The sequence below is a fragment of the Leptonychotes weddellii genome, chromosome 15 (genome assembly GCF_054177405.1).
Source record: "Leptonychotes weddellii isolate Sample4059 chromosome 15, ASM5417740v2, whole genome shotgun sequence".
Classification (NCBI taxonomy): domain Eukaryota; kingdom Metazoa; phylum Chordata; class Mammalia; order Carnivora; family Phocidae; genus Leptonychotes; species Leptonychotes weddellii.
Genome location: NC_138383.1, coordinates 41,302,644 through 41,325,415, shown reverse-complemented (window position 1 = coordinate 41,325,415; position 22,772 = coordinate 41,302,644). Strand labels below are relative to the sequence as shown.

At 39.0% G+C, this 22,772-nt stretch overlaps 1 protein-coding gene across 1 annotated transcript in view; it reads right to left on the bottom strand.

Annotated features, from left to right (window-relative positions):
* Positions 1 to 22,772, bottom strand: part of MPRIP (myosin phosphatase Rho interacting protein) — a 574,668-nt gene that overhangs the window by 318,067 nt on the left and 233,829 nt on the right. The gene's annotated exons all lie outside the window — the stretch shown is intronic.

Genomic DNA, 22,772 nt, shown 5'->3' with positions numbered 1-22,772 from the left:
GCTGCGTCGCTGAGCACTTACCGTATGGGGCCGTGGGCAAACCTCGCAAGGTTCCTGCCATCCTGGAATTTACCTTTAAGAAGAGGAGACAGACAAGCGTACAAAACAGGGGAAAAAATTTTTCAGAGGGTGACAATAGTATGAAGGAACCAAAACAGGATGAGGTGCACTCGGAGAGCCTTCCTGCTTTATAGTGAACATCTGGGGAGAAGCTGATACTAGTAGGACAAATAAATACGTTGCAAACATCACAAACCCTTAATAAAACTGGTGATTTTCAAATAAATCTATAAACATGTATTGTTTTGTACGTTGGTATTGATTGCTTTTTTTTTTTTTTTTAACAGAAGGGGGAAAAAGGCAGGATGACGTGATGATGGAGAGGTGGGGAGACTCGCAAGGTGGTCAGGGAAGGCCTCTTGCAGGAGGGGATGCTGGAGCAGAGACAGAAATGACGAGAATAGAGGGTGCAAGAACCAAAGAGACCTAGTGGTCCAGACAGCACGAGCAGCAAGCTCAAAAGCCTCAGAGTGGAGAGGCCAACGGAACCACAATTTTCATTCTTATATTTCTTTGGTACAGGCTTGTTGAACATCTCCTATGTGCTCGGTGGTGGATATCAAGCGGTGAACAAAGTCCCCACCCTCACGGGACGGACATTTTTGGATCTGCCCAAAATTATGGTGAAGGAAGGGTAGGGTAGTCCACTCTCAAGCCAGAGAGATAGTCAGGGCCACAAGGAACCAGTGTGGCACAGTTCAAAAAGTATTTGGGCTGTGGTGTCCCACAGACCCATGCTCCAGCCCAGGCACACAGTAGGTCCTCAGCACCCCTGCACAATGGGTTACTCTCATGGCACCTCCTGGATTCAAGAGAGGAGACCAGGTCTGATTCATCCCTGTGTCCTGAATGAATGAATGAATGAATGTGATCCCTGAAGGAACCTTTTCTGGTTATTCTCTGACCCCCTAGCTAAGACGCCCCACTGTGTTTCTCCATCTTGATAATCATTCTTTAATTATGTCATAATTAAAGATACCGTATATGATACTAGTAGGACAAATAAATACATTGCAAACATCACAAAACCTTAATAAAACTGGTGATCCTTCATAATTTTATTACAAAAGTGTTCACACAGAAAAGTTGAAAGACTTGTCTGAGGAAGATACATGTACCCACCACCTGGATCCTGCAGTTAACAGTTTGCTATATTTGCTTTACCGTACATCGGTGTGTCTCCCGATCCCTCCATCAGTCCATCTTATTCTTGGATGCATTTCAAAGTAAGCTGTAGACAGCAGTATACTTCACCCTCAACACATCAGCCTCCGTAGCTTTAAGCGAGTTCAATGTATTTAAACATAAGTCTTACAAATGAAATGCACAAATCTTAACTTCACCGTTCTGTGGCTTTTTGACAACTCATCCCTGGGGATGCATTCCTAGGAAGACATGGAATAATGCTATCCAGATACAGTAGCCACTGGCCACATGTGGCTGTTGAGTAATTAAAATGTGCCTACTGCTTCTGTGGGACCAAATTTTCCATTTTACTTTACTTTAAATAATTTAATTGAAATAATCCACAAGTCTGGTGGCCAGTGTGTCAAACAGTGCAGCTATAGAACATCTCCATCTTCCCAGAAAGTTCCTTCCTGCTTCTTCTCCATCAGCCCCATCTCCCACTGTTCTAATTTTTTTCACCGTAGATGAGTTTTGCCTGTTCTAGAACTATAAATGGAATCTTATGCTGTGTACTTTTTTGTGACTGACTTCTTTCACTCAGCATGTTTTTGAGTCATTCGTGTTGTTGCATCAGAAGTTTCTTTTATTGCTGAATATTCAATTGCATGAATATATGTCAGTTTGTCCATTCTCCTATTGATGGGCATTGAGCTGTTTCTAGTTTGGGACTACTATCAATAAAGTGGTTATGAACTCATACAAGTCTTTGTGTGGATTTTTTTTCTCTTGAGTAAATACCTGAAAGTGGGATCATCAAGTCCTAGGAAAAGGTATGTGTTTAGTTTTATAAGAAACTGCCAGAGGGGCATCTGTTGACTCAGTCAGTGGAGGATGCGACTCTTGATCTCAGGATTGTGAGGTCGAGCCCCACGTTGGGTATAGAGATTACTTAAAAATAAAATCTTAAAAAAAAAAACCCTGCCAGATATTTCTCAAACTGATTGTGCCATTTTACACACCCATAAGCAATGCATGAGAGTTCTGTTTGTCCCACATACTCACCAATATTTGATGTTGTCAGTCTTTTTAGCCATTCTGGTGGGTGTGTTGGTCGTATCTCATTGCGTTCTATGTTGCATACATCGCCATGTTTTGTTTTTTATTTCTAAAATGATTTGCTTTAGGGGCGCCTGGGTGGCTCAGATGGTTAAGCGTCTGCCTTTAGCTCAGGTCATGATCTCCGGATCCTGGAATCGAGCCCCACATCGGGCTCCTGGCTCAGCGGGGAGTCTGCTTCTCCCTCTCTCCCTGCTCATGCTCTCTCTCTCTCTCCCTCTCAAATGAATAAATAAAATCTTTTAAAAAATAAAATGATTCACTTTGTTGTTTACTTGTGGGGTTTTATTTTTTGTCTTCCCCCTTTAGAATGTATGTTGCATAGGGGTAAAACCTTGTCTGGTGTGTTTAGTTATATGTCCCTAGTGCTTAGAACAGGGCCTGGCATATAGTATGTGTTCAATAAATTCATTCGTGCATGTATTCAACAAATAGTTTTTGTGCGGCTTGAACACAGCAGATATCACTAATCCCATTTGACAGGGTGAGAAGACTGGGACTAAGGGACAAGAGGCACAGCCATGTTCAACATAGCTGATAATAAATAATAATCAGAGCTGACATATATGGATGCTTACCTACTCTGTTGGTCAGGCACCATCTAGGCTCTTGGTGTGAATCATCTCACTTAACCCCACAAAGGTGCCGTGAAGAATATTAATAATAACCCATTTTTAAAGGATAAAAGCACTGAAGCACTGAGAGATTAATAACTTGCCCCTTGGTGTTGGTCATTTGAAACAAATGATTTTGATATTTCTCCCTTCAGGAGATGGACCTGAATTCCTGTGCCCTTGGATACGGACTGGATTTACTTCTGCACTTCTGATCAATACTGTCGTGATGGTTTGGGACTTCCAAGAATAGGTCATAAAAGACATTGTGGCTTCTCTCTCTCTCTCTATTTCTCATTTCTCTCCCTGCCATGTCTGTGGACACTCAAGCAGTCCCATGGAGAGGTCCCCAGGTTAAGAAACTCAGGCTCCTACCAATATCCAGAGAAGAACGGAAGTTCCCCTGACGATAGTCATGTGAGTGAGCCATCTTAGCAACAGACCCTTCCACCCCAGTCAAGCTTTCAGATGGTGCAGCTTCAACTGATATCTTGACTATAATCTCCTGAGAGACCCTGGCTCAGAACCACCCACCTCAGCTGCTCTCAGATTTGTAACTCAGAAATTGTGAGATAGTAAATGTTTGTTGTTTCAAGCCTCTAAGTTTGGGGGTAATTTTTACAAATCAATAGCTCACAAATACACTAGGTCACTAGTAAGCGTTAGAACTGGGATTTAGTTCAGTCCAGTCAGACTCCAATTGACACAATGTACATAATGACATCTATCCTTAAATGAGTGTCTCTCATGCATCGGGCTCTGTGAAATGGTTTCCATGCATTAGTGACTTTGATTGGAGCCCAGTGCTTAATCTTTGCACTGCAATGCAGTGACTGGGGGTGCAGGCTCTGGAGTTCAACCGCCTGGGTTTTAATCCTGACTCTGGCACTTATCAATTGTGACTGTCTTTAAATATCACTTTGACATATCTTTAAATATCACTTAGATTCCCTCATTTGCAAAATGGAAATAATAGTAGCACCTGCCTCCTAGGGTTCTTGTGGAATCACAGGACTATTTACGCTTACAGCATTCAGAACTGAGTCCTGCACATAGCAGACACTCAGTGTATATCTCAGTTGTATTATCTTGAGAGTCATTGACATTGTGTTACCTGATAGTTGTTTTCTATCAAACGCGGGCAAGCACTTTATCTTGTTGTGTCTTCACAATGACCCTATGAGGTAGGTATCATCATTTCACAGGGTAGACATAGCCCCAGAGAGGAGAAGTAACTTTTCCCAGGTCACACAGCTAGTAACTAACACAGTTGGCCTGTGACTCAACCCCGTATGACTTCAAACCAATCCTTCCCATCATATGATCTTCCAATCTCTGCATTAAGCTAGATTTTCTGCTAACTGGTTAGGGTGGAACAGAGAACTGCCAAGGGCGCCTGGGTGGCTCAGTCGGCTAAACCTCTGACCTGATTTCAGCTCAGGTCATGATCTCAGGGTCATGCGATCGAGCCCAAAGTGGGGATCTACGCTCAGCGGGGAGTCTGCTTGAGATTCTCTCTCTCACTCTCCCTCGGCCCCTCCCCCCTCTCTCTTTCTAAAATAAATAAACCTTTCAAAAAAAAAAAAAGAACTCACATTTATTCGGGGTTTGCTATGTGCCAGGCACTGCGCCAAAGGCTTTCCATATGTTTTCTCATTCACTCACAGGCCAAAGCAGTGATTCACCACATATTCCCCCAGGTTCCTCCCTACGCTTGGCACACAAAAGGCATGCAAAGAGTTCTTGCTGAATTAAAAATAGCCCAAAGTGTACAAGAGTTGATTTTTATGATAAAAAAGATTATTTTGCCCTATTGGTTGAGGACCTCACTTGCCAAAAATACTGTCTTTGGATAAAATAGATGAGGATCTCCTGACTGGCACCCCCACCCTTGAGCCTGTATCTTCTTCCACTGTCCAGGTTAATGTTTCCTGGGGATCCCTCCCTGCCAACATGGTGCCTGCAAGAAGAAAGCTTAACATCTCCATGGTGGTAGGGGATAGAAGCTTGGATCCGCTCACCGTTCTTGCTTTCTCTACAGGGTATAGCTGCTTGTACTTGTCCCGACCCCTATGCTGGTCCACACTGAGGTGCTTGTGACCCCCTGAGCCTTTTGTGGTGGCCTGCTTGCCCCAGCTGTTGAAGACTGTGGTCCTGGCCTTTTGCCTCTTCACAAAGTCCCCACACTGCAGTCTCCATGTTCTGACCACTCTGCTTGCAGCACTGGGTATGCGTGAGTCACAGCATAGCCTGTGCAAGACACTACCTCAGGTCCACTTAATGCTAGACACCTCCCTCAGATATTGCAGACCTGCCAGTGAGGGGCTGCATTGACCCAGCACTGAGTTAACATGACCCGTCTCAGAGAGGGCTTAATCTCTTCCCTGTTGATGCCAGGGGAGCTCTGGGAACACTGTGGTTTCTAACTGACCTACCCCTTGAGACTTCCAACTCAGGGTGAGAAGAAGCCAGGGCCAGCATCTGACTCCTTCCGTATTTAATTTTCCTCTTAAGCTCCCAGTTCCAGAAGCTTTTCCCATATCATTCTGTGGGTTATCTTTTTACTTTCTTGGTAGAATCCTTTGAAGCACAAAAATTATAAAATTTGATGAAGTCCTTTATTTTTTCTTGGGCGGAGCATATTTGAAATACACTGTGACAGACCTTCCCTTATCAGTCAGCTGGCTTCTTCCTAGGTATCTAGAAACTCCCTTTATATAGAGTTCTCTCCAAAGCATAGAACACCATGCTTTTCATTTGATATATAGAGAGAATCTTTAGAATTTAAAAACCTTAACCAAGGGATAAAGAGGAAGAAGCCAAGAAAGTAAAAAGATAACGCACAGAATGAGAGAAAATATTTGCAAATCATATATCTGGAATAGGACTTTTACTCAGAATACATGACGAGCTCTTACAACTTCACAGTAAAAAGACAAATAATCATAAAATGAGCAACATGCATGAATAGACATTTCTCCAAAGAAGATATGGCCAAGAAGCACAAATGGCCAAGAATCACAGAAAAGACACTTCACATCATTGCTCATTAAGGAAATGCCAGTCCAAACCACAGTTAGATACCACTACACACCTACTAGAGCAGCTAAAATTGAAAAGACTGGAAATTCTGAATGCAGCAAGAAGGTAGAGCAACAAGAAATCTCACACATTACTCGTAGGCTTATAAAATGTGCAACAGCTTTGAAAAATAGTTTGGCATTTCCTGGAAAAGTTAAACTTAGTGACCATATGACCCAGAACTTCCACTCCTTGGTATAAACCCAAGAACATTGAAAAACTATATCAACACCAAAACTTACACACGAATATCCATAAGAGCATTATTCACAATAACCAAAAGGTGGTAACAACCCAAATGCCTATCAACTGATGAACAGATAAACAAAATGTGGCATATCCATGCAATGGAATAGTATTCAGCCTTGAAAAGGAAGGAAATTGTGACGCATGCTACAACATGGGTGAACCATGAAGACATGCTAAGTAAAAGAAGCCAGACATAAAATGTCACATATTGCATAATTTCATTTATATGCAATGTCCAGATTAGGCAAATCTATAGAGATAGAAAATAAATTGTTGGTTGCCAGGGGGTTGGAAGAGGTAGGAGGGAATGGGGAGTGAGTGCTAATGGGAATGCAATGTCTTTTAGTGTGAAGAAAATATTCCAGAATTAAGTAGTGGTGATGGTTGCACAACCTTGTAATATACAAAAAAACCCAGCTGAATTATACAACTAAATTGTAAAAGGGTGAAAGATTATGGCATGTGAGTTACATGTCAACAACTGAGAAGAAAAGATATACTATGCCCTGAGTATATATGTTTCATAGTTCCTTAGATATGAAATAGATAGAAGATACCATGACATTTATAGTCCAGTTGGTTCTTATGTAAAAATTAAAGGCTCAAAGATTTTAAATACTAAGATCTTTGAGTGTTGATTAGCTGTTTTTAGTTTTTGTTTTAGGATTTTAAAAATTATCTTTGCCTTTTTCCTCATCTTGGGGGAAAGAATTCATTTTTTTCACCATTAAGAATCATGTTAGCTGTGAGCTTTTTGCAGACACTTTTTTTTTTAATTCAATTAAGCAGTTCCTTTCTACGCCTAGTTTTCTGAGAGTTTTTTTAAATCACAAATGCATGTTGAATATTGACAAATGTCTTCTCTGCATGCATCAGTTTATATGATCATATAGTTTCTCTTCTTCAGGCTGTTAATATGATGGATTACATTGATTTTCAAACAATGAACAACTCATGCATTCCTGAGATAAACCCAGCTTAGTCATGGTATGACTTTTTTTCTATTGCTGAATTCAATTTGCTAATATTCTGTTGAGTTTTTATGTGCCTATGAAGGATATTAGTCTGTAGTTTTCGTGGAAGTTTAGATTGTTGATTTAAGAACTTCTTTTATAATATGATGTGAAATGTTATACTATTTTCTCTAAGCACTGCTTTAGCTGCATCTCACAAATTTTGATTTATTATATTTTAATTTTCATCCAGTTCAAAATATTTTCTAGTTTCCCTTGAGACTTCTTCTTCAACCAATAAACTGTTTAGAAGTGTGTTCTTCCATGTCCAGGTATTTAGAAAGTTTCCAGTTATCTTTTTGTTCTTGATTTCTTCTTTAATTCCATTATTTAGAGAACATGCTTTGTATGATTCCAATTCTTTTAAATTTGTTAAGGCCTGTATTATGACCCACTATATGGTATGTCTTGGGGAATGTTCCATGTGCATTTGAAAAGAATGTGTATTGTGTTGTTATCGGATGAAGTGTTGTAGTAAGTATCAGTTAGATACAGTTGTTTGATGGTGTTGTTCAGTTTTTCTAGTTCCTTGCTGATTTTCTGTCTACTTGTTCTATCAATTACTTACAGAGCAATGTCAAAATCTCCAACTATAATTATGGATTTGTCCATTTCAGTTTTTTCTCATCAATTTTGGTTCATATATTTTGAGGTTAAATTTATACACATTTAAGATTGTTATATCCTTTTGATGAATTGACTCTTTCAGCATTATCTTTATCTCTGTTAATTTTCCTTGTAGGATATATCACTACAGAATCTACAAATATTGTAAAGATAATAAGAGAATACTATGAACAACTCTCTGTACATAATTTTACTATGTTTGATATTAATATAGCCACCTCCAACTTTCTTTTGACTAGTGTTTCAAGGCATATCTTTTCCCATCCTTTTACTTTTTATCTTTGCATTAACTTTTAGGTGAGTTTCTTTTTTTTTTTTTTTTTTAAAGATTTTTATTTATTTATTTGAGAGAGAGAGAATGAGAGAGAGCACATGAGAAGGGGGAGGGTCAGAGGGAGAAGCAGACTCCCTGCCGAGCAGGGAGCCCGATGCGGGACTCAATCCCGGGACTCCAGGATCATGACCTGAGCCGAAGGCAGTCGCTTAACCAACTGAGCCACCCAGGCGCCCTTAGGTGAGTTTCTTATAGATAAAATATACTTGGATCAACTTTTTGATCCATTCTGACAATCTCAATTCTGTAATTGGTGCATTTAAACCATTTATATTTAATGTAATTGTGCATGTGATTGGATTTAAGCCTACCATTTCATTATTTGTTTTCTGTTTGTTTCCTCTGTTTTTCAATTCTGTTTTTTTTTTATTTCCTGCCTTCTTTTGATTATTTGACATTTTTTTTAGTATTTTTCATGTTTCTATTGAGTTTTTTTTCTAACTTTTTAGTGGTTACAATATATACTTAAGGATTACAATACATATTTAACTTTTCATATACAACTAGGAATAAATATTTTACCACTTCAAGTAGAATATACAAACCTTACCACTATTAGGTCCATTTACCCTCCCCTTTTCTGTTGTAGTTGTCATATTTTACATCTACAAACACTGGAAACCCCATCAGACCTTATTATACATTTTTTTCATCATGATAAGTACACTATTTAGTCCCCATCACCTATTTCCCCTATCCCTCACCTACCTCCCCTCAGTTAAGAGTCTATTTCTTGGGTTTTTTTTCTCTCTCTTTTTCCTCTGCTCATTTGTTTCTTAAATTCCACATATGAATGAGATGATATGGCATTTGTCTTTCTCTGATTGACTTATGTAACTTAGCATTATACTGTCTAGCTATATCCATGTTGTTGAAAATGGCAAGATTTCATTCTTTTTTAAGCCAAGTAATATTCCATTGTATAAATATACCACAACTTCTTTATCCAGTCATCTATCAGTGGATACCTGGGCTGCTTCCATTGTTTGGCTATTGTAAATAATGCTTCAATAAGCATAGGGGTGCATGTAACCCTTTGAATTAGTGTTTCTGCATTTTGGGGGTAAATACTGTGAGATTACTTGATCGTAGGTTAGTTTTATTTTTATTTTTTTTGAGGAGCATCCATACTGTTTTCCACAGTGGCTGCACCAGTTTGCATTCCAACCAACTGCGCAAGAGGGTTTCTTTTCCTCCACATCCTTGCCAACACTTGTTGTTCCTTGTGTTGTTGATTTTAGCCATTCTGACAGGTGTGCAATGATATCTCATTGGAGTTTTGATTTGCATTTCCCTGATGATGAGTGATGTTGGGCATCTTTTCATGTGTCTGTTGGCCATTTAGATGTCTTTGGAGAAATGTCTGTTCGTGTCTTCGTTTGTTGTTGTTGTTGTTTTATTTTTTTTACATGTTTCTTTTTTCTTTTTTTAATTTTATTTTATTATGTTATGTTAGTCACCATAGAATACATCATTAATTTTTTTTTTTTTAAGATTTTATTTATTTGACAGAGACATAGTGAGAGAGGGAACACAAGCAGGGGAGTGGGAGAGGGAGAAGCAGGCTTCCGGCCGAGCAGAGAGCCCAATGTGGGGCTTGATCCCAGGACCCTGGGATCATGACCTGAGCTGAAGGCAGACGCTTAACGACTGAGCCACCCAGGCACCCCCCTCATTAGTTTTTGATGTAGCAATCCATGCTTCATTGTTTTCATATAACATCCAGTGCTCCATGCAACACGTGCCCTCCTTAATACCCAGACTGGAGGAGATTATGCTAAGTGAAATAAGTCAAGCAGAGAAAGTCAATTATCATATGGTTTCACTTATTTGTGGAACATAAGGAATAGCACAGAGGACATTAGGAGAAGGAAGGGAAAAATGAAGGGGGGGGAGAATCGGAGGGAGAGATGAACCATGAGAGACTATGGACTCTGAGAAACAAACTGAGGATGTTAGAGGGGAGGGGGGTGGGGGGATGTGTTAGCCTGTTCATGTCTTCTGCCCATTTTTTAATTGGAGTATTTGGTTTTGGGGTGTTGAGTTGTATCAGTTCTTTATATATTTTGGATACTAGTTCCTTATCAGATACGTCATTTGTAAATGTCTTCTCCCATTCAGTAAATTGTCTTTTAGTTGGTTGATTTTTTTTAAAGATTTTATTTATTTATTTGACAGAGAGAGACACAGCAAGAGAGGAAACACAAGCAGGGAGAGTGGGAGAGGGAGAAGCAGGCTTCCTGGCAAGCAGGGAGCCTGATGTGTGGCTCGATCCCGGGACCCCAGGATCACGACCCGAGCCAAAGGTAGACGCCCAACAACTGAGCCACCCAGGTGCCCCTAGTTGGTTGATTGAAGAGATTGTCTTTTTCCCATTGTATATTCATCCCCCCTTTGTCGAAGATTAACTGACCACATAGTTGTGCATTTATTTCTGGGTTTTCCATTCTATTCCATTTATATATGTGTCTATTTTTATGCCAATACCATTCTGTTTTAATTACTACTGCTTTGTAACTTGAACTCTGGAATTGTGATACTTCCAGTGTTTTTCTTTTTCAAATTTGCTTTGGCTATTCACAGACCATATTATAAATTTGGCTTTCAAGCATTATATATATTTTAAAGAATTTGAGAAGAAAAAAAGCCTAAAAATTGGCTTTACATAGATAGTCACCATTTCTGTTACTCTTCCTTCATTCCTAAAGTTCCAGGTTTCCCTCTGGTATCCCTGCCCTTCCATCTAAAGAACTCTCTTTGGATTTCTTTTAGATCAGGTCTACATGTGATAAATTCTTAGTTTTCTTTCTTCTGAGAATGTCTTTATTCTGTCTTCATTCTTGAAGGGTATTTTTGTGGGATGTAGAATTAGGTGTTGGCAGTTCTTTTCTTTCAGCACTTGAAAAATGTCCCACCATCTTCCAACCTCCATGTTTTCTGATGAGAAATTTGAAATCATTCTAATCATTCTTTCCCTATATGTAGTGCTTTATTACTCTTTGGCTGCTTAGAATATTTATTTTTGCCTTTTATTTTCAGTTGTTTAATTGTGATGTGTCTGGGGATGGATCTGTTTGAGTTCATCCTGTTTGGATTTTGATGAGTTTCTTCAAATTGTAAATTTAAATATGTTGCCAAATTTGGAAAGTTTTAGACCATTATTTCTTCAAATATTTTTTTCCACATTGTACTCTTCCTACTCTCTTTCTGGAATTCTAATGATATAAACGTTAGACCTTCTGGGTATTGTACAGGTCCTTGTGGCTCTGTTTATGTTTTTGTTTTGTTTTGTTTTCTCTCTGTTGTTCAGCTTAAACTATCTTCATGTTCACCAACTCTTTCCCCTCTCATCTCCATTCTATTATTCATCCCATCCAGCATTTTTTTCTTTCAGTTATTGTGTTCCTCAGCTCTACAGTTTCTTTTTGGTTCTTTTTCAAATCTTCTATTTCTCTGACAAAACTGTCTTTCCATTTGTTTCAAGTCTGCTCATCCTTTCTTTTGGAACATGGTTATAATGAACTTAAAGTCTGTCTGATAATCCCAACGTCTGTGTCATCTCTGAGTTGACATGATGACTGTCTCTTCTCTTGTTAGAATTTGACATTTTCAGGGTGCCTGGGTGTCTCAGTCAGTTAAGCGTCTGCCTTCAGCTCAGGTCATAATCTCTAGGTCCTGGGATCAAGTCCTGCATCAGGCTCCCTGCTCAACGGGGAGCCTGCTTCTCCCTCTTGCTCTACCCCTCCCTCCCACTCATGATCTCTCTCTTTCAAATAAGTAAATAAAATCTCTTCAAGAAAAGAATTTTACATTTTCATGGTTCTTATTATGTCAAGCAATTTCAGAATTTATCCTGAACATTTTGAATATTGTGTTATGAGCCCCTGGTCTTATTTAAGTCCTGTGGAAAATGTTGATTTTTGTTTTGTTTTGTTTTAGCACGCCATTAACCATGTTAGCTCCAATTCACCATTTTCTACCAACCTTCTGTGCACTACAACTTCATTAGTTCAGTTTTCAAAGCTGTTGCAGTGCTACTCAGATCTGTCCTGTGTGCACCACCTACTTGTCAGTCTCAGATCTGGGAAGTGGTCTACCCCACAGTTCAGTTTCCAAAGACTTTGTTGTACAGTTTAGGGTCCCATTCATACATGCGTTACTTGGAGGTGAGATCATGAATTCATACACAGCTTTAGGGATCACTTTTTTGGTGTGTATGATTTCCTTAATACCTTCCAATCTCAGGGTGATATGCCTTGCCATAGTTTGCTTCATCTTTTTTGAGTTTGGGGTTTGTTGAGCTTCTTGAATCTGTAGGATTATAGTTTTCATCAAATTTAGAAGGTTTTCAGCCATTATTTCTTCAAATATTTTTCTGTTTCCTGACCACAAGGACCCCAACCCTATGCTGTAAATTCTATTATTGCCTCTATGTTATGCATAATTGGAGTTCCTATGGTTGTGGAAACAAAGACATATCATAACCAAATTGCTCAAAACCAGTAATGAAGAGAAAATATATTTTTTAAGATTTTATTTATTTATTTGACAGAGAGAGACACAGCCAGAGATGAAACACAAGCAGGAGGAGTGGGAGAGGGAGAAGCAGGCTTCCTGCTGAGCAGAGAGCCTGATGCAGGGCTCGATCCCAGGACCCTGGGATCATGACCTGAGCCAAACACAGATGCTTAACGACTAAGCCAGCCAGGTGCCCCAATAAAGAGAAAATATTAAAAGCCTCCAGAAAAATAAAGACACATTATCTACAGATAATGTGGAACAAAGATAAGGATGACAGCAGACTTTGTATCAGAAACAATGCAAGTGACATTTAAAAATGGGAAAATGACTTGAATAGACATTTCTCCAAAGAAAATATATTGATAGCCAATAAGAATATGAAAAGATACTCAATATTACTGATAGATAATGCAAATCAAAACCACAATGAGATACCATGTGACACCCATTAGGATGGCTATCATAAAAATTTATTTTTTTTAAATAGAAAATAACAAATGTTGGTGATGATATGAAGAAATCAAAATTCTGTTCACCGTTAGTGGGAAATGGTATGGCAGTACCTCAAAAAATTAAAAATAGAATTACTACATAATCCAGCAATTCCACTTCTGGGCATATATCCAAAAGAACTGAAAGCAAAGACTTGAACAAATATTGGTACACCCTTGTTTATAACAGCATTGCTAATAATAGCCCAAAGGTGGAAGCAATCCAAGTGTCCATTAACAAAAGAATGAATAAACAAGAGGTGGTATATCCCTACAATGGAGTATTATTCAGACTTTCAAAGGAGGAAATTCTGACACCTGCTACAACATGGATGAACCTTGAAGACACTATGCTGAGTGAAATAAGCCAAGCACAAAAGGTCACTCAGTATAGGATTCCATTTACATGAAATGTCCAGAAAATGGGCAAACCTATAGAGACAGAATGTGGGTTACTGGTTGTCAGGGGTTGTAGGGAGGATAGAATTAGGACTAATTGCTAATACATATGGGGTTTCTTTTGGGGGTGATAGAAACACTCTGGAATTAAATAGTGGTGATGGTTGCACACACAGTGAATATATTAAAACCCACTGAATACACTAAATACACTAAAATGGTGAATTTCATTAAATGAATTATATATTTGTTTAAGTGACTGTAAAAATAGGACAAAAGAAAACAGCCTTTTATAATATATAAAGCTTCAAGGAGAAATTCACAATTATTATCAGAGATTTTTAAATATCTATCGAAAACTGATAGAACAAGTAGACAGAAAACCACTAAGGATATGAAAGACTTGAACAATGCTGTCAACCAATTTGGCCTAATTAACATTTTTATAACACTCTACATAAACAACAGTGATGTATGCACATGGAACATTTATCAAGGTAGGCCATATTCTGGGCCATGAAAGAAACCTCAACACATTTGAAAGGATCCAAGTCATACAAAGTGTGTTTTCTGACCACACTGGAATTAAATTAGAGCTCTGAAAAATCTCCAGGTTTTTGTAAACTAAGAACACACTTCTAAATATTTCATGGAGCAAAGAATAAATCAAAAGAAAAATAAGAAAGTAATGAAAATTGAAATACAACATATCAAAATTTGCAGGGTGTCATTAAAACAGTGGTAATTATTGAAACAGATATTTCACTCAAGAAGATATATAGATGGCAGGGTGCCTGGGTGGCTCAGTCGTTAAGTGTCTGCCTTCAGCTCAGGTCATAGTCCCAGAGTCCTGGTATCGAGTCCCACATCGGGCTCTCTGTTCGGCGGGAAGCCTGTTTCTCCCTCTCCCACTCCCTCTGCTTGTGTTTCCTCTCTCGCTGTGTCTCTCTCTGTCAAATAAATAAATAAAATCTTAAAAAAAAAAGATATATAGATGGCAATAAGTACATAAAAAGATGCTCAACATCATTAGTCATCAGGGAAATGGAAAATAAATCTACAATTAGATATCACTTCATATCCACTAAAATGGCTAAAATTAAAAAAGACTGGCCATAGCAAATGCTGACAGAGATGTGGAGGAACTGGAACTCTCATACACTGCTGGTAGAGATGAAAAATTGTACGAACACTTCAGAAAACATTTTGGCAGTTTCTTAAAAAGTTAAACATACAACTACCATGCTCTCCATCTACTCCACTCCTGGCTTTGTATCCAAGAGGAGATAAATATGTTCATATGAAAATTTGCACATGGATATTCATAAAAGCTTTATTTGTAATAGCCCAAAAGTGGAAATAACCTAAATGTATCCATCAACATGTGACTACATTGTGTACTACATAAATTGTGGTACATCGATATAATAGAATATTATTTAGCAATTAAAAAGGAGCAAATTAATGACAAATGCAAAACATGGATAAGTCTTAAAGTAATTATGGTCAATAAAATAAACCTGACAAAAAAGAATATATACAGCATGATTCCATTCATATAAAATTCTAGGAAATGCAAACTAATCTATAGTGATTGAAGTTAATCAGTGGTTGCCAGGGAATTGGGGCATGTGGGGAGGAGAGATTACAAAAGGACACTTTTGGGGGTGATGGAAATATTCACTCTCTTCATTGAGGAGATGGTTTCATAGGTGGGTGCATAAGTCAAAATGTTTTATCAAATTTTTATCAAACTTTAAACATGTGGAATTTTTTGTAGATTATACCCCAATTTAAAAACAAAAGTTTTATCCGAGAAATGGAAAAAAAGAAAGAAAACATACGTGAAATGGAGACAATATTCAGATTGCTATTCAACAATGCCAAATCTAGGTGTTTTTTTTTTTTTAATCTGCAATTAGTTCATCCCTTGAAGTTTCCAGTGACATGGTTTGATAAATTCCCTTCTAAAATTAAAACAGCTTAAAGTCTGCTTTCTGTCACTTGCAACTCAGAGTGCTGAGTAGTACAATCCTGACCTCTGATAGAAAAGGATGCAGCCTAGAGAAAATAAGAAAACAATCCCATTTAAAATTGCACCCAAAATAATAAGATGCCTAGGAATAAACCTAACTAAAGAGGTGAAAGACCTGTACTCTGAAAACTGTAACACATTGATGAAAGAAATTCAAGACAACACAAAGAAATGGAAAGACATTCCATGCTCATGGATTGGAAGAACACATATTATTAAAATGTCTATACTACCCAAATTTACACATTTATGTAATCTACACATTTAATACAATCTCTATCAAAATACCAACAGAATTTTTCACAGAACTAGAACAAACAATCCTAAAGTTTGTGTGGAACCACAAAAGACCCCAAATATTCAAAGCAATCTTTTTTTAAAAGATTTTATTTATTTATTTGACAGAGAGAGAACAAGCACAAGCAGGGGGAGCAGTAGAGGGAGAGAGAGAAGCAGGCTCCTCACTGAGCAGGGAGCTCAACAAGGGGCTCGATCCCAGGACCCCAGGATCATGACCCAAGCCAAAGGCAGCCGCTTAACCGACTGAGCCACCCAGGTGCCCCTAGTCAAAGCAATCTTGAAAAAGTAAAGCAGGGGCACCTGGGTGACTCAGTCGGTTAAGCAACTGCCTTTGGCTTGGGTCATGATCCCGGGGTCCCGGAATCAAGCCCCGCATCGGGCTCCTTGCTCGGCGGGGAGCCTGCTTCTCCCTCTCCCTCTGCCTGCTACTCCGCCTGCTTGTGTTCCCTCTCCCTGTGTCAAATAAATAAATAAATAAATAAATAACAACAACAACAAAAAGTAAAGCAATTCCAGACTTCAAGTGTCAAATAAATAAATAATCTTAAAAAAAAAAAAAGGAAAGCAAAGCTGGAGGCACCACAATTCTAGACTTCAAGTTATATTTCAAAGCTGTAGCAATCAAAAAGCATGGTACTGGTCCAAAAATAGACACAAAAATCAATAGAACAGAATAGAAAAACCAGAAATAAACCCACAATTATATGGTCAATTAATCTTCAACAAAGGAGGAATGAATATCCAATGGGAAAAACACAGATTCTTCTACAAATGATGTTGGGAAAACTGGACAGCAACATGCAAAAGAATGAAACTGGACCACTTTCTTACACCATACACAAAAAATAAATTCAAATCAATTAAAGACCTAAATGGGAGACCTGAAACCATAAAAATTCCAGAAGGAAGTAACTTCTTTGACATGAGCTGTAGCAACTTCTTTCAAGATATGTCTCCCGAGGCAAGGGAAATAAAAGCAAAAATACACCATTGGTACTATATCAAAATAAAAAGCTCTGCACAGCAAGGAAACAATCAACAAAACTAAAAGACAACCTACTGAATGGGAGAAGATATTTGCGAAGGACATACCAATAAAGAGCTAGTATCCAAAATATGTAAAAAAAAAAAAAGATACAACTTGGGGCCCCTGGGTGGCTCAGTTGTTTGGGTGTCTGGCTCTTGGTTTCTGCTCAGGTCGTGATTTCAGATCATGGGATTCAGCCCGGAGATGGGCTCTGAGCTCAGCGAGGAGTCTGCTGGTATTTCTCTCCCTCTCCCTCTGCCCTTCCTCTCTCTCTCTCTCAAATAAATAAATAAATCTTAAAAAAAAAACTGATACAACTCAACACTTACACAAGTAATCTAATTAAAAAATGTGTAGAGGACATGAACAGACATTTCTCCCAAGAAGACATCCAGGAAGCCAACATACGCATGAAAAGATGTTCATCATCACTTATCATCAGGGAAATGCAAATCAAAACTCCAATGAGATATCATCCCACCTGTCAGAATGGCTAAAATCAACAACACAAGAAACAACAGGTGTCGGGGAGGATGTGGAGAAAAAGGAACCCTCTTGCACTGTTGGAGGGAATGCAAACTGGTGCAGCCACTGTGGAAAACAGTATGCAGGTTCCTGAAAAATTCAAAATAGAACTACCTTACAATCCAGCAATCACACTACTGGATATTTACCCAAAGAATACAGGAACACTAATTCAAAGAGATACAGGCACCGTGATGTTTATAGCAGCATTATTTACAATAGCCAAGACATGGAAGCAGCCCAAGTGTCCATCGATTGATGAATGGATAAAGAAGATAAACGATGAATACTATTTAGTCGTAAAAAAGAATGAAATCTTGCCATTTGCAACGACCTGGGTGGAGCTAGAGTATAATGTTAAGCGAAATAAGTCAGCAGAGAAAGACAAATACCGTATGATTTCACTCATATGTGGAATTTAAGAAACAAAACAGACAAGCAAAGTGGGGGAGGAGTGAGTGAGAGAGAGAGAAAGAGAGAGAGAGAGGCAAAGCAAGAAACAGACTTAATAATAGAGAACAATCTAATGGTTACCAGAGGGGAGAGGTGGGATAGGTTAAATAGATGATGGGGATTAAGGAGTTCACTTGTCATGATGAGCATAGCGTGATGTATGGAACTGTTGAATTACTATATTGTACACCTGAAACTAATATAACATTGTATGTTAATTAACTGAAATTAAAAAAAAAAAAAAGACTGGGACGCAGCCTAGAATGGAAACAGAATATGGGTGCAAGGAATTAGAGGTATCAATTACCTTTTGGAACTTTAAAAGTAGAAGTGGAAGGAAAGGAGAGTAGATCCTCCAGAAGATAGCTAGGAAAGCTCTTGACTGACCTAACTCTATACAATGCACAGCTTGTTTAGATGTGCTTGTATTGTTAACATATAAAGGCCATCCTGCTTTGTAGGATCACTATGATGATGGCATGTACCATCGTGAAAAGGAGCCTGGACTGGGATTCTGGCAAGAGAGGTCTCCTCTGCCACTAGTGTGCTGTGTGACCTGGGCAAGTTCAGCTCCTCTCTGACCTTCATTGACTCATCAGTAATAGGCAGGGGTTGACGAAATTGGTCTCAGACAAATCATCTTTGATTCTGTCCATCTTCCAAACAAATAACCAAACAAATCCATTCTTCATGTGGTGGTGAGTAGAAACTTGGGCCTGCTAAAGTGATGGAAGAAGGATGGTGAATCTGGGAATATAAGGTGTGTTGGAACCAGTAACTTAGATCACTATATCATAGGAAATGAAGAACTATTGGAAAGCAGATTACAAGGTAGTAGGGCATGTTTTTGTCTGGGTTCTTTCTTTTCACCCTCCTACCCCACATGCTCAATATACTCCAGCTATTATGGAGGGTTCCTACTGTCCCACTGATGGAAACTGAAGGCCTTTTCCATCCCCACGTTTTCCACTTGCCCAATGTACACAGTGAATGGAAGTTCAAGCTCTGGAGTCAGATGGATATAGATTTAAATCCTAGTTCTGCCAGTAACTAGCTATGTATCTTTGGCCAAGCCCCTACATCTCTCTGAGCATCAGTTTCCTCTTCTGAACAATGAAGAATAAAAGTTGTATCAAATGACGGTAGGCTAGGTTAAGCTGCAGCAATAATCAACCCCAAAATTTCAGTGGCCTAATGAAAGTTTATTTCTCATTCATTGTGGTAGGCAGCATCTAAAATGGCTCCCAGCAAGCCCTGCCTTCTGGGAGTCATACTTTTGAAAAATTCCTGCTCATGGGTAATGGGCTGGACCTAGGTTACAAAAAAAACTAGGACTTCAGTATTGCTGCTGCTTCTTCGGCTTCTCCTCCTCCTCCTCCCCCTCCTTCTCCTCCTCCTTCTTCTTCCTCTCTCTCTCCCTCACCCACTTGCCATGGTATGAGTGGCCTTATGGAGAGACCCAAATGGCAAGGAACTAAGGGAGATCTCCAGCCAACAATCAGCAAGCAGCTGAGGTCCTGAAGCCTGTGAGTAGTCGAATCCTTCCAATAACCACATGAATGAGTTGGAAGCCAACTGTCTCCCCGCCAAGCCTTCAGATGAGACCACAGCCCTGGACAACACCTTGATTGCAGTCTTGTGAGAGACCTGAGGTAGAGGTACCCAGCTAAGCTGTGACAGAATTCCTGATCCACAGAAATTGTGAGATAATAAATGTTTCCGAAACACTACATGTCAATCCTCTAAGTTTTGAGGTCACTTGTTACATAGCTACATGATCAAAGTGGTCTGAGAAGGGGTGCTTGACCTACTCTAGTCAGGGACCCATGCTGATGGAGGCTCCATCTTCCATGATCACCCTGACAGAGGAGGAATTGCACACTGACTCTTAAAACTCCCACCCCAAGAGCGACACATGCCACTTCTACTTGTGTTTCATTGGCCAGTGAAGTCACACAGTCACATCTAACTTCAAAGGAGGGTGGAAGGAAAATCAACACAATATTTGTGAATAGCCCCTATGCCTCCCACAATAAAATCTGCCTTGAAGGATTTTTGTGGGGACCATTAAAGTGCTGTATCAGGATGCTTACAGCTACACATAAGAGAAAACCCCATGTGAATCTAAACAAAAGTTTAAGCAATCAAGGGAATTTTTTGGCTCATACTTTTTGGCAAAATGTCTAGAGGCAGGATTACTGCAGGTAAGACTGGATCCAGTTACTCAAAGATGCAGACAACTGATTTCTTTGCCTCTCTTCTCCATATCTTGAGATATTAGCTTCATCCTAAACCTTGCTCCCCTCAGTGCTCCATAGTGGTTGCCAGAAGTTATAAGCTTCCCTGCTCAATCCAGCAGGGAAGCGTGGTCACAGGAGTCTTGAGCTTTCCGCTGATTGCATCAGCCTAAGTCATATGTCCAAGGTGCCTTGAAGGGAATGGTGATGGCATGTGAGGATGGTTTCCCTGGGTCACTTGCTCAGATCTCCAAGTCAGTTTCCCCAGAACCACATGGATCTCCACATAGAAGTGGAGGGTATGGATAGTGCTTACACAAGTGCCTGACACTGTTTTTTCTCAGCATTATCTACTATTCTTTTCCTTTTATTTATTTATTTATTTATTTATTTATTTATTTCTATTCCCTTCTTTTAAGTCACTTCACTTGGTAAAGCCATTTCAGTGAGGGGCATATGGCTGGCTCAGTTGGTGGAGCATGTGACTCTTGATCTTCGGGTTGTGGGTTCAAGCCCCACGCTGGGTGTAGAGATTACTTTAAAAAATAAAATCTTTATTTAAAAAAGGTATTTCAGTGATTAATTTGCAAATATCTACTGGATCTGAAGATGCTTTGTGAATTGAAAAAGCTAGACAAATCTAAGAGATTATTACTATTTTTATAGACAAGCAGTACTCAACTGAGACAAACCAGGATCATCCTCCTTCACCATATTTTAGCCACAGTGGCATTTTTTTTTTCTTTTCCAGAAACACACCAAGCTTGTTTGGGTCTTAAGATTTTTGTATACCATGTTGGCTTCTCTTTCTCTTGAAATTCTATTCCCCTGGATCTCTTTTAACTGGCTCCTCTCATCCTTCTGACTTCAGAAATATTTCCTGACCTTCCTGTACCCAATCACCATGTGACTTTCTTCATAGCATGTATTAACTATCTGAAATTATTTTGTTCATTTTCTTGCTTATCGTCTCACTCCTGAAACCAGAACTTTCGGTAGGCAAGGACTTTCTGTCTTGTTCACAGACACATCCCCCGCATCTAGCACAGGACTTGACACATACTAGCCACAAAGTAGATGTGTGTTCAAAGAAAGTAGGAACAAATGATTAAATGTAGCTTCTCCACCAACTGCTGGGCCTCTGTTTGTTGTAAGGTGTGTCTCAAGTAATTGCCAGATTTTACAAATGACTAGCTAAAAAAAAAAGACACAAATTAGAATATACTCAAGGTTGGGGATTAACATAAGAATAAAAAAAAAAAAAGATAAAAAAAAAAAGAATATACTCAAGGTTATCCTTGTAAGCACCTCTCTTCCAGTCACTTCATTCTGGAGATGGAGGGGAAAAGGGTAGAATGAGTCTTAGCTATTTTGAAATGAGTGTAATTTGTCTCATGGCTCCTCTGTGCCAATTTAGCATGCATCAGAATTATCTGCTTATTTACCTCAGATTACAGGGCACCACCTCAGAGTTCCTGATGCAGTAAATCTAGAGTGGGGGTTCAAGATTTTGCATTTCTAAGAAGTTCCCAGATAGTGCTGATGCTACTGTTTGGAGAACTACTTGGGGGAACAGCTGCCACAATCTAAATAGACAACACATTCTAAAGTAGGATTACTGGCTGTGGCTATTTTGAATTACTGTAGTGCTTTACTCCTCCGCAACATTTTTTGGCTTTCACTAAAATCCATGTACATCCATAGAAGTGTTTCCTATAAGTCAAAATATCTGTCTTGTGTGTTGCAAAAGATCAAAGATTCAGGACCAAATGCTGTCATAGAACATTCAGGGGCATTTCCATCTTAGAGTACAAGTGTTAAAGTCATTCATCTAAATATGTCCCAAATTCACCAATTTATTTCGATCCATACTTCCAAGATACTATTGTTATTATTAGTAGTATTAATATTAGTATTATATTTCATGTCAACTACGATGATTATCCTCCTAAGTGGCTCTCTAAAGTCATCCATGTGGAGCCAGACAAGCTTTTCTAAATACAAATCCAATGATGCTACTTGCTTATAGAAAACTCTCGCTAGTTTCCCAATCTTCTCAAGGAAAAGTCCACTATCTTTAAGACAGCTGACTTGATGTGGTTACTGTCTACCTTGTAGCCTCATCTCATACCACTCCCCCTCAACCATCATCAGCTCTTTTCTGTTCCTCAATGTCAGATAGCAAACTCCCTCCCACCACAAGGTCTGACCACATGCGGTTCTCTCAGGAAAATTCCATCTCCCTTACCTTACTAACTCCTACTCTTTCTTCAGAACTCAGCTTGTATCATTTCTTCAAGAAAGTCTTTCCTGTTGTTCTCAGGCTAGGTCGGTTTCTTCTGTTGCATGATCGTACAGAACTTTGTTCCATTCCTTCAGAGCACTACCCCTTTTTTCAGGGTCTTTATATGTTATCTTCAGGGAAAAAGGATCATGACTGTTTTTACTCACCAGTGTATCCCTAGCGCCTAACACAGCACGTTACTAATGCTCAATAAATATTGGATGAAATTTAAAATGTATGCTTATTTGCTCGGTCCCTACTATGCACCAGATCCTATG